The 16,098-nt window shown below is 39.9% G+C and overlaps 1 long non-coding RNA gene across 3 annotated transcripts in view; it reads left to right on the top strand.

Moving 5' to 3' along the window:
* The window catches only part of LOC101697564 (uncharacterized), a 433,033-nt gene that overhangs the window by 404,906 nt on the left and 12,029 nt on the right, over positions 1–16,098 (top strand). For all 3 annotated transcript variants that reach the window (XR_015452005.1, XR_015452003.1, XR_015452004.1), the window contains one exon: positions 1–15,284. This exon is cut by the window's left edge and continues 13,452 nt beyond it. This is a non-coding gene — a long non-coding RNA (uncharacterized LOC101697564). The remainder of the gene's footprint in view (positions 15,285–16,098) is intronic.

Below are 16,098 nucleotides of genomic sequence, written 5' to 3' on the forward strand. Positions count from 1 at the left end.
TAGCCAAAAAATGTGATGTTGGCATTTGTGACTACATTAGAAATGGCAGGATATTAACTGCTAACCATTTGAAAGTTGCAAATGCCTGTTTGCAGATTGCTGGTATAAATGCATAGCTGCACCATCAAGTGCATTTACAACCTGTGAATCACTAAAGACTTGGGAGGCAGCATCTTGTCCCTGGCAGATGCTAGCCATATGCCTCAGCTCTCCTGGTGGGGTTCGGAAACAGAGGTGGGTAAAGACTCCAAAATGCTTAAGTTAGAGTGGCTTTGAAATGAAATGCATTTTAAAAATGTACCTTAGTGCAGTTGCAAAATCATGTTATTATTGTGTTTGTCATATTTTTGCTAAAAATGAAGCTCTTTAAAAAAACAGCAATACAGACACAGAGTGGAGAAGGAGAATTGGGAGATGCTGGAATGTTTGGTGGTATCTCTTCCTTCTGGGGCATGGGGAAATTACATATTTGTCACTTGCATTAGCAGAATGTAGAACATTAGCTGAGCAATGCCAGGGTGCCCTCACAGGGGAGCTTTCTGAAGGCCACATTGCAGGAAGGTTTGATGCATATGGAGGGTACCATGGAGGAGTTATAGGAAACTATTTGGGGGGATTATGATTCTACAAACTATGACCAGCAAATCCAAAGGGTAGAAATATTATAATTTCTGTGAATAACCTCTATTGCCCAACCACTGTGACTCCCAGAGAGACATTGTTTTCTTTCTCATTTTGTATATTTTAGTGTGATTATGAATACTCCTGAGATTGCCCACTCTTCCTGCTATTGTCAATCCTCCCATCGCTTTCCATATTCCTTGTTGGACATGTGCTTGGGAGATACAGAAACTGCAAAGACCTGCTTGTGCACAGATGCTTTTATTTTTTAATCTTAAGATCCATTTACTTCATAAAACTATTTTTCTAAAGTGGCACACACCTGTGATCTCAGCACTCTGGAAGTCCAAGGCAGGAGGATCCCAAATTCCATCCCAGTCTGGGCAACTTAGTAATTTAACAAAATCGTATCTAAAAGTTTAGAAACAAAGAAAGAAGGAAGGAAGGAAGGAAAGAAAGAAAGAAAGAAAGAAAGGAAGGAAGATAGAATGAACTGAGGATGTAGCTCAGTGAAAGGCCCTGGGTTCAATCTCTAGTACTGAGAAAATAAATAAAAATAAAAAGAGAGATTGCTTTTGAGGTTGGGTGGAAAGGCCTGAGTGACCAGCTCTGATTCCATGGAAGCAGACTAGAGGAGGAAAATAGGAGCCTACACAAGCTGTGGCTGTGAGACTGGAGAAGAGACTGTGGGTAAATATACTGAGCAGAATGTGGAGACCAAGTTGATAGTATGCAGTGAGGAAGGGGAGAAGACAGGCATGGCTCTAGATCCATCAGATTGTTCACCTGCTAGATGGCGGTACAGCACACGAGAGATTTTTCAGAAACCCTGTTAAAAAGAAGCATGTGTCATTGGCAAGGTGATGAGCTGGTTTGAGCTCCTTAAGTTTCAGGTGTCTAAGTCACAGCTGCAGGCCCAAGGGGCCGAGTCGTCCAGCCCAGCCCCAGGTGGCTGTCCACTGAGCACTCCCGCTGTCTCTATGCTCCTCTGCACCTCAGAAACCCTGGCTGCTAGGATGGGGCATGAGGAGTGGAAGGGCAAGGAAAGAGAAAAAATGGACATGGCTTTCTTTGCTTTCAAACTGCTGAGAATCTCAGCCGAGATAGGTGAGAAAATTCCACTCTAAATTGAGTTTGAACATGAAATAATAGACCTTATTGGACATTTTAATTATGGATATGACTGAGGTTTTCAATGTAAGCGACTTTGGAAATTTTGTTGTCAGAGAGCAGCAAGAGAAGAGTGGGAACAGTTTCCTAGTAGCAGCTGAAGAACTTGTGCCCAGGGGAAATTAAGCGGGACAGTGGGTGACCAGAACAAAGCTGCATTCTAGCTCGTCTCTGAGGCAGGAGAGAGGGCTCAGACTGAAGCCAGGTCTGCCAGAGGAGAAAAAGGGCTGGGGGATCACACCTTCTGCTTTGTTAGGGATTCAACCTGAGAACAGTCATCTGTTTCACTAACTGTCTTTTTAGATCACACACTGAAGTTCAGGGAGGGGATTATTCCCCTGAGTCCTCCGGCTAGTATAGGACAAAGCCAATATCTGAAAGTTGCTGTGACTGATGTCAAAGCCACTGTGCTCACTGTTCCCTAAATCTTTAAAAAGTTGCAATTCTGAATTACAAAGACACTATGAATAAAGAACCAAGGATGACATTAGACGTTACTATGATGTTGAGCATTGCAAAGTTAGGGCTGGTAAGAATCGAATGATGACTCAACGTTCCACAAATAAAACCAGTGTATGATTCAAGACCATGCAAGCCTTCTGGCTCCAACCGCAATGCCACACTCGTGCCTCCTTGATAATGTTTGTCACAGTGTGGCTCAGCTGAGGTGTAGCAGGACCTTTGTGACTTGCTTGCTCTGCAAAGGCCCTGTGTGTGTAGTCCCCTAACTGCCCTTCTTTCATACCATTTAAAGCTTTTTTTTTTTTTCCAGTTGTGATTCATTATTATGAAGAAGCCACATAACAATAATTTTACATTTAGGTTCCAATTACGTACTGACGTGAAGATCTTTAAACAATGCATTCATTAGAGAAAGTGAAAATATAGTCTTTTACCTATTTCAAAACATGCTTATAAAGGAAGCCCTAAGTTGATTCAAAGGGTAGGATTCACTTTTCATTTCATTTGTCATTAATAATAGAACAAAAGAAGGGGCCGGGGATTTAGCTCAGTGGTTCCGCTGCCTGCCTCAAAAGCTTGAGGTCCCGAGCCTGGTACCAAAAAAAAAGGAGTTAAAAAAAAAATAGAACAAAAGAACATAATAAAAGAACAAAAACTGGGCATAGTGCCACATGCTTGTAATCTCTGCATTCTTTTTTTTTTTTTTTTTTGGTACCGGGGATCAAACTCTGGACCTTATACTTTTGCTTTTGAGGCAGGCAGTGGAAACACTGAGCTAAATCCCTGGCCCAATCTCTACATTCTTGAGAGGCTGAGTCAGGAGGACTCCAAATTTGAGTCCAATCTGGGTGACTTAACATGACTCTGTCTCAAAAATAGAAAATAAACATATAAAAAGGGCTGGGCATGTAGCTCAGTACAAAGGCCCTGGGTTTAATCCCTAGTACTGGAAAAAAAAGAAAATCCACTTAACTGAAAATAAGTGCAGGGAAGGTGAGACATGGTTTGAGAAACACAGACCTTCAGAAATAGCTGTGATGGAGAAGGGCCTTCATGCGATTAGAAATTATTATTTTTTCTTCTTAAAGACTTCCTTCTCACTTAATCTAATCTTTACTCAGGTTTTTTTTTTTATTGAGTTTTTGGGTACATTTTAGGTATGTAATATGATGACATTTTGGAGTTTTTCTAATAGAAATATTTTATAGAGCAGTGAAAATAAAATTGTTCCTTTTGAAGGACGGCTGTTTACCTAGGTTGAGAGCCCAGCCACTGACCCAAACACACAACGTTTAGATTCTTAACCCAGCATTAAAAATCTGTGGCTTCCTGTTTTTCTATTCATCAGTTCTGCATGCATGTTCATCCTTTCTCCTCTTACAAATGCCATCTTATTCTGAAGAGTGTCTTATGAGTGGTACAATTTTTGGGTAAATTCTCTCTCTGTCTCTCTGTCTGTGTCACACACACACACACACACACACACACACACACACGCAAACACTTGAATTAATAGTAAAGAGAGACTACTTTGCATGACATTCGCCCTGCATATAGACCTGACTACCAAAGGAGGACTCTGTCCTGACCCTAGCAATACTTGTTATTTGATTTTTTAAATTAATTTTTTATTTGTAATCTCAGATTTTGTTGACCTTGGAGTACCCTTGGAAAGAGAAATCTGACAACCGATTTCAGTGTGTAGATAGGTCTAGGGAGAATAAGACATTGTAACATAGTCCAATAGGCAGAAATTTTAAATTTATATTTCAGAAGTCAGAAGTGAAAATTCCATTAAGGTTGTACTTAATGATAAAATTTCTTCTGAATAATTTTTCTTCAGAAATCTATAAGATTATCTGTGATCTAGAATATTTCCTATAGTGTTGGAGAAAAAAAACCTGAGTTGTAAAAATATATAGAATGACTACAGCCTAAAACAAGATTTTATGACTTTAACCCCTTATGATTTTGATATGATACAAGAGTCCAGAGGTGAGTAGACAAATCTCCAATTGTAAAATGCCCCTTTGCAAAAATTACTCTAATATTGCTAACAGGCTTTCTGCGAATATCTTGATGTGACAGACTTGTTTGATTTTGTATAGACTCTAGGATCTGTGTGTGAATTGGCTTGAGGAGCCTTGGAGAAGGAATAGTGGAGAGAAGGGAGGAAGGGACATGCCTTTTCCCTGGGCTGTGAGAGCCTTGCCTCAGTTCTAGCTGACTCATGTTGCCTGTGGATGGGGAAATTACCTGTGTTTTGTTTCCACTAATCTCCATCCTTATCCTCACAAATACATGCTTTGTCAGTTTCATCACTCTGTGACTTTGAGGAGATTACTTAACAGGCCTGGATCTCAGATTTCTGATTTTTTCTGGGGCTCAGCAGTTAATATTTAATGCTAGGCAGATAATAAAATGAATGAATGAATGAATGAACGAATGCTCTGAGTAGGACTGTACTCTGAAGTCTTGTAGAAAAGTCCATGCATAGTGCATGCCCCATAAAAACTGATTCAAAGGACTTCATTTATTCATTGTACATTTCAGAGGCCAAATCTAACATGTCCTTAGGGAAGATTCAGCCACACCTGGACTAGATGCTCTTTAATGTACCTTTAGGATTGAACTTTATGAATAGCTGCAGGGCCATGATACAGAGTATGTTTTTTCCTGCTCTTCCCATTCCCTAAGACTTATTGAAGCTCAGCTTTGTTCCATCCTGCCTCACTTAAAATATTTATTTAAGATGCTCTTGGGTTGTGATCAATGAGATTGAATCCTTTTCTCTCACAGAAACCTCCTTGAACTAGTAAAATATATACTTGAATTCATGCTATTTGGTATGAGGCAGATCAGATTGGGGTATAAGATAAATGCAAGTGGCCACTGAGATACTCAACCCCAATGATGTCTTTGCAGTTTATTGTAGTCAAATTGGCTGCACCTCTTCTGTAACATTATTTTTTCTCTTTCTCCAGTCAAGGAGTAGTGATCACATTCTGCTGCTACCCTACTTTCATCTTTGAGGGAGGAGCCTTCCTTTAGGGTAGAAAAGTCATTTGTGTATCCTAAATAACTAGGCATTATTGAGGACAAAAGGACCAAACTCTTGATGTTGTTAATGGACTGACTTTACTAGTGTCTCATGATGCAAGAGCCACTAACATGATGAACTCAAAGGCTATTTAATATCTGCATAGCAAAATTATATCATAGGTTCATTGTTTCTTTTAAAATTTGTGAGATTATCACTTCTCGGCTTTTTGGCTAAGATCAAGTGTAAAATTTGTGAGATTATTTCACAAAATTTCTGGTCATCTTTTGGGATTTTGACTTTAGGTGGGGTTTTGTTGTTGAGTATTTTTAAATGCCATATATAAACTTAAAATTTGCAGCAATTAAGTTTCAAATGAGTTGTGTGTGTGTGTGTGTGCGCGCGTGTGTGTATATGTGTGTTTGTGTTTGCTAGACCAGGCAAGGAATTCGCAATTCTCTTTTTTGCCTCTTGGCTGTTACCTCCTGGTGGTTGGATTGTGCTTCTCATTCTTTGGGTTCCCTTGGAACCAGTGATGCTTTATTAAATGGACCTACTGGTTTTTCTGGGTTAAATCAGGAGGGATACATGGGAAGAAAAGGAAATCCACATCCTAGTCTCTGGTTCATGTTACTTAATCATGCACTTGCTGGCCCTCAGCTCCATGTGTCTTTTCTTATACTGGTATTTCTGGTATTTCAGGGAGTTCTCATCAGGATTAAGTTACTCTTGTCTTATTTGCTACAAGAAAGCTTTCTGTCCACTCTGGCATTCCAGTTCCTCATTCTGCAGCTCACCATTATCAAAAGGCCATTAGACCTCCAGACAAGGCAGTTACTTCTGGGTGACTTTGAGATGTCACTGATGTCATAGAACTTGACCATTTTCTATTCCATTTACTAGTGCTGAAGAAATAAAAGGCTTCTTTCCTTTTAATGCTTATAATTTCTTAGACTACAATATAGAGAGGCTTTGCTATCTGAGTTCTACTACTGTCTCTAATACAGTGTTATTTCAGTTCATTTGGAATTTATTATAATTTCCCTTAAACTGAGTTTGGGAATTTTGAATAAAAAGATTTTGAATAGCACTGCACACAAATCATTCTTTTCACTCAATGTTCCTGATTTGATGGAGTGAAACTCCAGTTGTCTTATCTCCTTTTCTTATTTTCTTCCTTTCCTTTTTCAGCTCTTGCTCCCTCCCTCCCTTCTGTCATCCTTTCCTCTCCATTCTAATGGATGTATGGAAGAAAGACCACAAGGAAACAAGGCCCTCTGGTAGGGGGAAGGTAGGGAGAATGCAGACAGGGAAAGTTCAAGTGTTAACAGGCATTTACTTCACAGTGTTGCCAGTTTCTCAAAGATGGAATTGGCAAGCATTTGCCTACATCTCTTGTTCCTGTGAGTCCTGGAGGCTTGGAGGGAGTGTTCTTGCTCTGCTGGAAGTTTTATTCCAAGGGAGAGGTATCAGCAGCAGAGATAAAATAAATAAAACACTTTATTTTAATTCTCTCCACCATCAATTGCCCAAAACAGGCATGTGGTACGAAATGAAGACATAAGGATAAAATATAAGCCCTGATTCTTAATTTATCTGCCTGTCTCTGTGGGCTTAAATTAACCCTCATGAGTGAGTTCCTGCTATATTGTTTTCTAATTAAAACATATGTATGTCTAATGAGTTTTCAGAAGAATAAGGCATTTATAGTACTTTAACGAAGGGCATTCTTTTCATTTTTATTTACTTATCATCATAATCAGGACCAACTAAGAAAGGTTAGATGTGGTCAAAATAAATTTATGAAGAGTGGCTATTAAGGGACAGAGCATATGAATGCAGACTGTGGTTAAATAACAGTAAGAAGGACGTGTTTATTAAAATGATGCAGGGATTTTATCCCTTCATTCTTGATGTCTCTTAGTACCTGACATTATACTGCTATGGTTTCTATGGAAACAGCACACACTCTTCCTTGCAGCTGACCTGAAGTTCAAGCCCTGCTGTTGCAATAGAAATTCTCAAAAACACTTCCACTTTATTAAAAACAAAAATACTAAATTTATGCAAAAAGTAAAAGCAAAAAAAGAGGACAAGAAAATCCATTGACTATATTGCAGAAGAGAAAAGAGAATGTACAATATTTTCATTAAGATGGAATCAAGAAACAATTTACTATGCTGGAGGTTGAGAGTGTCTGTCATTTTCTTCCCATAAATTACCTTAGAATTGATCCTCCTGAGCCTGCTTTAACATCTGCACCTTTCATTTCTAATTCAATATGTTCTACTATTTTTAGTTTTCTGGAAGTATCTCTTTTACTGATTTAAGATCTTGCTTCTCTGTGACTCACAAAAAATGTTGATTTGGTATATAAATTGTGTGTAATAAAAGGAGGTTAACTACAGGGAAGGTTTGCTGGAATAAGACTTTTACATGAATAAGAAATCACAAGCTGGGCTTTCTGTCCAAATACCTTTTGTTTGGTTTATTAGATAGGATGCTTTCAGTCACAAGTAACACAAAACTTAACTACCATTGGTCTAGTTAAGAAGATAGATTCATTGGTTTATGTCACCACAGGGTCCAGAACCAAGGTTTAGCCTGACTCTGGGTCTGTTCCTCTGGGATTTTCTTCACTCTAACCACCATGTGCTTACATAGTCCTCAGGCCATCTTTAGTAAAAGGACTGAAGCAGCTACCTAGATCCTATCAGTTGATCTTGGAAAAACAAGACAGTGAGAACGATCCTTTCCAGGGCAGGGTCCACCTGCCTTGCAAGGGCAGGGTCCTGAGTTTAATCCCTGGTACTAAAAAAAAAAAAAAGAATGACCGTTTTCAGAAATCTTTATAAAATGGCATTTTCAATTCCATCATTCTGGTTGGGTCAAGGGTGCACCCATGAGTCATTAAGTAGGCAGAACATAGGATTATGTTAATGGGCAGTGTGGGCCTGAGTCACACTCTCCATTTCTGACACAGGAAGAATTAGTCTCTTTCAAAGTTTGTGAGCTACAAGGCAGAGATCTAAAATTTGCAGAAATTACTAAAATAAGAATGGGTGGGGAAAAAAGCCCTATCCATTGCAAAAAAGCAACTCACGCTAGAAGTGGGAATCTCAGGCCAAATTTTCCATGGTGCTAAGCCTGTCTCTTATTATATATATGATTTGTAATTTAAAATCAAATCTTAGGTTTGAAAAGTTGTTGGCTAAAGTGCGGTCTCACCTTTCTTATTCACAACTTAACCTTCTCAATTTAAAGTGATTTAAACTACTGTCTGCCCTCCTAATCATATTATTTTGTCTCACTCTACGTTTTCTTTCTTCTATAGCACTTAACACTTTTTACCATAGTATAAATTTGATGTTTGTTGTGTTCATTGTTATTATATTTGTTGTTAATTATGTTCATTGATGTATCCCAGGCACTTAGTGTCTGTGAAATAGGAGATTTTCGGTAAGTATTTTTCCAGTAAATGAACAAATTGAATAAATAAATACCTGGATCTTGCCAGATACTTTGTAGCCATTTGCTAAAGTGATTGGATTGATTTTATTTTTCACAAGTGTAGACAGTGCTCAAATCCTTATTTATGAAATAACATTTTCCAGGGAGTTTTGTAGCTGCTAATTGTGTTTTTACTGGTAGGCTGCAGTAACAACATCCTAAGTTGGACATTCTAGGAATAGGAAATTTGTCTCTTGGCTCTGTAATCCCTGTACTGGTTGGAAAGGAGAATGATGGGATACATGGAAGTTATAATTCCACTGTAAGGACTACAAATCTCTGCTTGGAACAGCTATTCTGGGTGTGGAGGAGTTAACTGTCTTAGAGAAGGCCTCTGGGGCCACTTAACATACCAGTGGGTATCTGGAAGCTCTTGCTTAATATCACCTTAAAAGAAGATATTTTCCTCAGTTTTAGGCAAACTTTATGTCTTGTCTGGACACTGGCTAATCAGCCTGAGTACCAGAGCTCATAACTACCTAAGCTATTTCTTTATGAAGTCTCCTGAGAGCACCTGAGACAGGGGTTCAATTGAGGAAGGTCCCTGACAGATATATTTTTATCCTCTGGGTAGCTGCAAAGGAAGGATGAAAAGTTACACCTGTGAGAAGCTTAAAATTTACAGTACCACTTAGCTAGTTGTTGCTAAGGGCACACGACAACTTTCATTTCACCTCTGTAGTGTTTTGACTATGGCTTGTTCTCCCACCCCCAACTCATGCAGAAATTTAATCTCTGTTGTGAGGTATTAGGGTAGAAACCTAATCTGACCACACTGTTTAGAGGTGGGGCGTTTGGAGGTGGTTAGGGATAAAGTCATTAAGGTAAAGCCCCCAAGATTGGATCCTGATGGCTTTATAAGCATAGGGAAAGAGCCCCCAAAGACACACATGTACATGCCCTCTCTGTCTCTTGCCATCATTTGATATAGCCGCTAGCCTTTGGACCAGAACTATAAGCTAAAATAAACTTCTTTCTGTATAACTTACTCAGTTTGTACTATTGTGTTATTAGCTGCAGAAAACAAACCAATGCAAGCTCTGTTGATCTATCAAATTTATTCCAGTAGTCACTCAATGGGCTTCACTTCAATACTCTGATTCAATTCTGTACCACAGGGTGTTGGGATAAAGGATTCCGGACCCCTTCCACTGACAAAGTTTATCCTTACCTCTAGACAGAGCTCCTTATGCATATTCCAAATTATTTGGTGGGCTCTGTTGCTCTGGCCCTGAGATCTAAATAGCTTCTAAAATGACAACACGCTAAGAAATATTAGTCGTGTTAGGTGTGGCACTCTCAGCCAGAAATCTCTGATGACCATATGGAAGGTTCTGTTTATGTGGGTTTCTCCGTTAGAGGCTTAGACTTTTCATTGTAAATGTGGTTACCTTTACAATTATCTGAACAATTGACCTCACTTAGGCAACCACAGATAAGCAGCATCAGAAACATGGATGATACTAAAAATATTAACAATCTGTATAGCCCAGACATTGGGCAATTTAACCAGAGGCTGGCTGGTAAGCTATCAGCCCTGCCCAAAGAGCCATGTAATCTAGGTCATCAGCTTCTACCTCCCCTCAATGAGCAGTGGACTAAATGATCACTTTTCAGAATCTGAACATGTCCTCTCACCATCTCTTTCTCCAGATGAGAAAACTATTTGTAAGGGAAGCAAGTGACTTGCTTAACAGCACACATAATCCACTGTAATTCAAATAAATTCTGGAACCTCAAGAGATCAAATCTTTGTACGTTGCTTCATGCAAATAAACAAAATCTACATATTTTGAAAGTTTTGGGTCTTCCTGGGAAATGACAAAAAGACTTGGCTAAAGTTACCTTCTCTTCCCACTGCTTCCTTTCTGGCGACTCTCTCTGTCTAAAGTGTTCCAGGAGCCCACAGTAGTGGGTGGGCCAAGCAGTCTTCTGCTGCAGGGTGAGATTTTGTGTATGCAGCTTGTCTAGGCTGAGGGAGGGGCCAATGGACCAGGAAACCCTGTTCTCCTGCCCATCAACTCAGCCTTCCTCACACACTGCACAGGAGCACCCAAACCCCTGAGCAATGCAGAGTTCTTCTCTCTGTTGGCTTCTGTAATGGGAGGCCAGTTTGGGAAATTTCAGTTGAATCAAATTCCATACCTCATGACACATTTAACCTCTAGGAATGAGAGCCAAGTCTAGATCCCAGTGCTCCTTGGCTCTGTGAAAATGGCAAGTGTGTCGCATTCATATGCAGCACATGGCACATGCACAGCAAGTAGTTATTGAATCAGTGCACAAACCTAAATACATTAAAGTAAATAATTTAGGAAGAAAAGGATATTAGGAAAGAAAAAAAAGAATGGGAAGGTTTATCCTTTCTTTCCCTTCCCTCCTTCCCTCCTCCCTTCTCTTATTTTCTACCAAAATGATTTAGACTGACCATTTGCAGTGAAGAAACTCATTGCTTAACTGATTGTTCCATTCTTTTACTCACTTTTGCAGACCTTTGTAATGCAGTTTTATGTTCAGTCTCTGTTTTCTCTTCTTGCCACTTTTCCCCTTCTTGCTCACTGTATGCATGAAAGTAATTCTCCATGATAGTGTTATTTCCAAAGGTCTCTGACAGGGTGGGAGTAAAATGACACAGCTAAGTGATACAGATTTTAATGACTTAATGCCATCATAATTTCTAATAGAAACATAAGTAGAGACAGGAGTGATGTTTTAAAAGACATAAAAATAGAAAGTTGATCATAGAAAAGATATTCTTGAAAAATTGCTGTGGCAGAGAAGGAAGTCAGGCAGGTAAGGACATACTTGGGAAAGGTGGGTTCATAAAATAGATGCCATTAGTGAAGGGGGAAAGGACACAAGAGAGAAAAATAACACTTTGAAAGTATGTCAGAAGGAAAAAAATATGACAAAGAGAAAAGGTGGACTGGTTTCTTAATAGGGAGAAAGCACAAATAAGAAATTATAGGAAAAGGAAGAAAGGCTTGGCCTATCTTATGAACTGGACTTGGTGACAAAGGGTAATAGCAAAAAGAATACTTAAGATAATAATAGTCAATGAGGAAAGACAGCTCAGAGAAGCAATACGCTTCAGAATATCTAGGGTACGAAAATCACTGCAGAGCATAAAAGGAGAGAATGGAGGTAGTGCAGGCTGACTAGCAATTATTTTTGAAATCTCATGGAAGACTATTAGGTACCTAGGAATTTGAAAAGGGTAAGGCAGCACAAAATTTTTATTTTTAAAGTGTGATGAAAATGTATTAAAGTAGGTCACAGAGAGTGTGTGGATTTGGTGGGTTTCCTTGGTATCTGGGTGAACTTCAGTGACACTAATACAGAGGGTAAGTGAGCAGTGCATGGCTGGCTTGGTCATTGGCTTAAATATGGGCCTCCGTGGGTCAGAAGAACACTCACTGCCACCTCCCTCTTCCATTCTGTGTGGCTTTCCTTTTTATTACTCCTAAGGTGGCTGAGTCCCTGTGGTAGGCCTTAGCCATGTTCGCTAATGTTTCTCTACCTCTTTCCTTCTGTGTACAAGAGAGGATGACAGTGCTTCCCTGTCCCTTTGCAGATGGGCAGGGGCTTGTCTAGAGGAAGCATTCACATTGATGTGTAATTCTCCATGTTCTTTCTCACCCTGGGTTTCAATAAATGGCACCTTGGGGCCAGGGATTTAGCTCAGTGGTTCTGGTGCCTGCCTCACAAGTGCAAGGTCCCGAGTTCGATCCTTGGTACCAAGAAAAAATAAAAATAAAAAAAATAGCGCCTTAGTAGAAAATTTGAGTTGTACCAAAGTCAACAGATTAGGAAATGATTGCCTTCGAAAAGACAGCTTATTACTCCAAGTTCCCAGGAGGAAGGTAGCCCTCATTCCCTAGTGAGCCCCTCAGGAAGAACAGTTGTGGGTCATGAGGCAGAGGAAGAGGAAGCAACTGTGGGTATGAGCTTTTCTGCTCTTCTTTGGAAAGAAATAGGCAAGGCCCGGTAGACAGGCTCGGGGTTGGCTACTCTGAATGACTTTGGAGGGCTCTCAAGAACAAGGATTGTCCCTAGCTATGCTTGGCACTGGGGTGATGAGGGAAGTTGTCTGGTGGTCAAGTGTGAAAGCCAATGAAGGACATGGTGAGGGTCTGGACTGTGAGTTGACTGATTTGTATTTGAAACTGTGCCCCCAGTGAGAAGGACTCTTCCCAGGAAGAGTAATGTATTGTGGATGCTATGGGCAAAAGTTTATATTACTCCAAAGTTGTATGTTGATATGGAAACCTAGGATGATGGTGTCAGGAGGTGAGTAGAACCCCCTTGAATGAGATTAGTGCCTTGTACAAGGCACTCCCCTATGGAGACCATGGGATCAATTTGACTGGGGTCAAATTGGGGAAGCAGGAGGCCAAGGCAAGGTGACTCAGATGTATGGTTGGGGTGTCTAGAGCAAGGTGCTTCTGGCATATACATGGAAGGAAGGGGGTAGAGCATCAAGATCACAGAGGCTGGGAACAAGTTTAATACTCTACTTCAGTGGTCACCATTGCATCTGCTGTTAAGGGGGTGCTGACCGATCAAAGTACCTTGGAGAGCTGTTGTATAAGGCCCACACATAACATACGACTTTGCACGAGTAAGAAATAAACTTTTGTTGTATGTGGTTTGGGAGGTTTTTGCTGTTGTTGTTATCAAAGCATAATCTAATTGATTTTTGTTAATGTCTTATTATACCAATTGTGGGAATTCAGTGAGGAAAGACAGATAAAGTTCCTAAGGTGCTCTTTGTCATGAAAGTATCTTATTTCTCCATCAATTTTGAAAGATAGTTTTGCAGGGTACATCAATCTGGGTTGGAGCCTGTCTTCTTTTAGGGCTTGCAATATGTCACTCCAAGCTCTTCTTGCCTTGGTGGTTTGTGTTGAGAACTCTGCTGTGATTCTGATGGGCTTTCCTTTGTATGTGATTTGTTTCTTTTCTCTAACTGCATGTAGAACTTCTTCTGTTGAGTTTCTGGAATCTTAACAATTATATGCTATGTGTAGATTTTTTTTTTTATCAAGGCTATTTGGAGTCCTATATACCTCACTTATCTGTATGTCAAGTTCTTTTCTCCTGCTTAGGAAGTTTTCTGCCATTACTTCTGTGAAGTTTTTTTTAATGTCATCTCCACTCTCTCCTGTTTCTTCTTTGACTCCAATCAGTTTTATGTTATTCTTCTTTGCATCGTGTAGCAGCTGCTGGATTGATTTCTCATGTTCCCTTACAATTTTAAAGCAATTTTTCTTTTCCTGGTCACTAATTGCAATCTTATCTTCTATATCTGAAGTTCTGTCCTCACATTGGCTCATTCTGCTGTGTAGACTTTCAATGGAGTTTTTAATCTCCTGGAAATCTGTTTTGATCTGTTTTATGGATTCCATTTGTTTCCTATGTTGGGATTCCATCATGTTCCTGAGCTCCTCTCTAGATTTATTAATCATGTCTTGCACTAGGGGCCCAATTTCTCCTGTTAGCTGAGAAATTATTTCTGATTTCATTTTTTCCAGATCCCCTTTTGTTGCAAGTTCAGGGAGTCCAGGTGGTTGTGTATCAGAGTGTCCCATCTTATTTCCCTTTGAGGTTGCCGTAGGTGATCTGGAAGTCTGGTTTGGAGACTTATTTATGTGTCTTCTCATTTTGACCGGGGGTGGGGGAGGCGATGCTCTTGGCACCCACGGGGCTGACTTCTTCTGACCTGGAAGAGGTGAGACAGGGGCTGGGAGCGGCGGGATGGATGGTGGCTTGGAAGCCTCTTCCTCTGGGCCAGGAGCAGTGGGATGGTGGCTCAGAAGTCCCTACCTCTGTGTCGGGAGTGATGGGACAGATGATGGCCCAAAAGCCCTTTCCTCTGGGCTGGGAGCAACGGGGCTATTTTTCCATTTTAAAGGAAACTAGAGATCAGAGGTTATAGAACTACTCCAAGGTCACATAGCAGCAGGGGGCTAAAATAGGATTGAATCCCAGGCTGTCAGATTGGAAGCCTACCTCTAACCTTCATGCTATACCATATCTCACTTCCAAGATATTTACATTTGAAGAGATTCAATACAGTGAACTATTTAGCTGAAAATACCATAAAAATGAGCCTTTTGGGCATAAGGAACAGACTTCCATTAACTTCAGTGCTCAGCCTGCATTTAAAGATTTCTCTCAGGTAGCCTTCTCCTTAGCCTTGGGCGAAAGCTGCCCCTGACCATGTTACTGGGACAGGATTGTACAATCATCCTCCCCAACCCGGGGCCATGTTTCTGTGTTGGTTCTTCAAGCTGCTTCTTCACTTCCTCTTGCCCTCAGCCACACTACAGATCTGCTACTGGCTTCTGACTTCACTGCCTGCCTTAGAAGTGGCAAGCCAAGCAATCACTTGATCAACCTTCCTGAGAGCCAGTGATGGAAAAGAGAAGCAACTCTGGAGCATGGAACACAAAAGTTTTGGGAGGGACTTCCCATTGAGGCAAGTGCAAGAGAAGACATTGTATTTCACACTATACAGTGTTCCCTTTTCCTTGCCCTGAAACATATGGAATACCAGAAGCCATGGTAGTTATCTTGCTACTAGAGGCAATGAACATACGAATAAAAAGCCAAAAGTTCTGAGGGACTTAATGAACCATCAGAAAGAACTCGAGTTCTTCCTGATGTTCTCAGTCAGCAGAAGCAGTAAAAACTGCAACTAACTTTAGCTCTTAGCCTTTTGGTAGGCTTGAGGAACAAAACCTACAAAGCTAATTTGGTATTATTTTTCTCTTCTTTTAAGCTGAGTGTGTTCCTATATAACATCTATGTATCTATGTATCAAAGTATCTGTCTATCTGTCATTTACCTATATCATAAAATACCGTAACAGGGACCTATTCTAATATACATACCTAATTTCCACTTTTGGAAAATTTACATTACACCAACATTTTAACTAATTTAAATAATCCCATATTGGAATCTTTGTGTGTAAAGCCTTTTCTATATTTACAATTATTTTAATTATCTAGGATAAGCTTTCTTTAGTGACATAAGGCTATTAGTACATTTTACCAAAAAGCTTTATAAAAAGTTTGCACCATTTCTTGGCATTCTGCCTCTTTTTAAGCATTACGTTGTACAGACCCCATTCTTGTTTCACAAATGAAGGAAGCAGATAACCTAATCAAATCAAAATGAAATTCTGTCAGTCTAAATTTTATGCATTTTCATTTTAGAAAAAAACTGCCTTGATGTGTGTTTCAATTTGTTTGAAAAGCATGAAAGAATAAAACCTTATATAAAAGGAG

Source organism: Heterocephalus glaber, unplaced genomic scaffold (genome assembly GCF_053883595.1).
Source record: "Heterocephalus glaber isolate CG9 unplaced genomic scaffold, H.glaber_assembly_v1.0 deba00001442, whole genome shotgun sequence".
In the NCBI taxonomy this organism is placed as follows: domain Eukaryota; kingdom Metazoa; phylum Chordata; class Mammalia; order Rodentia; family Bathyergidae; genus Heterocephalus; species Heterocephalus glaber.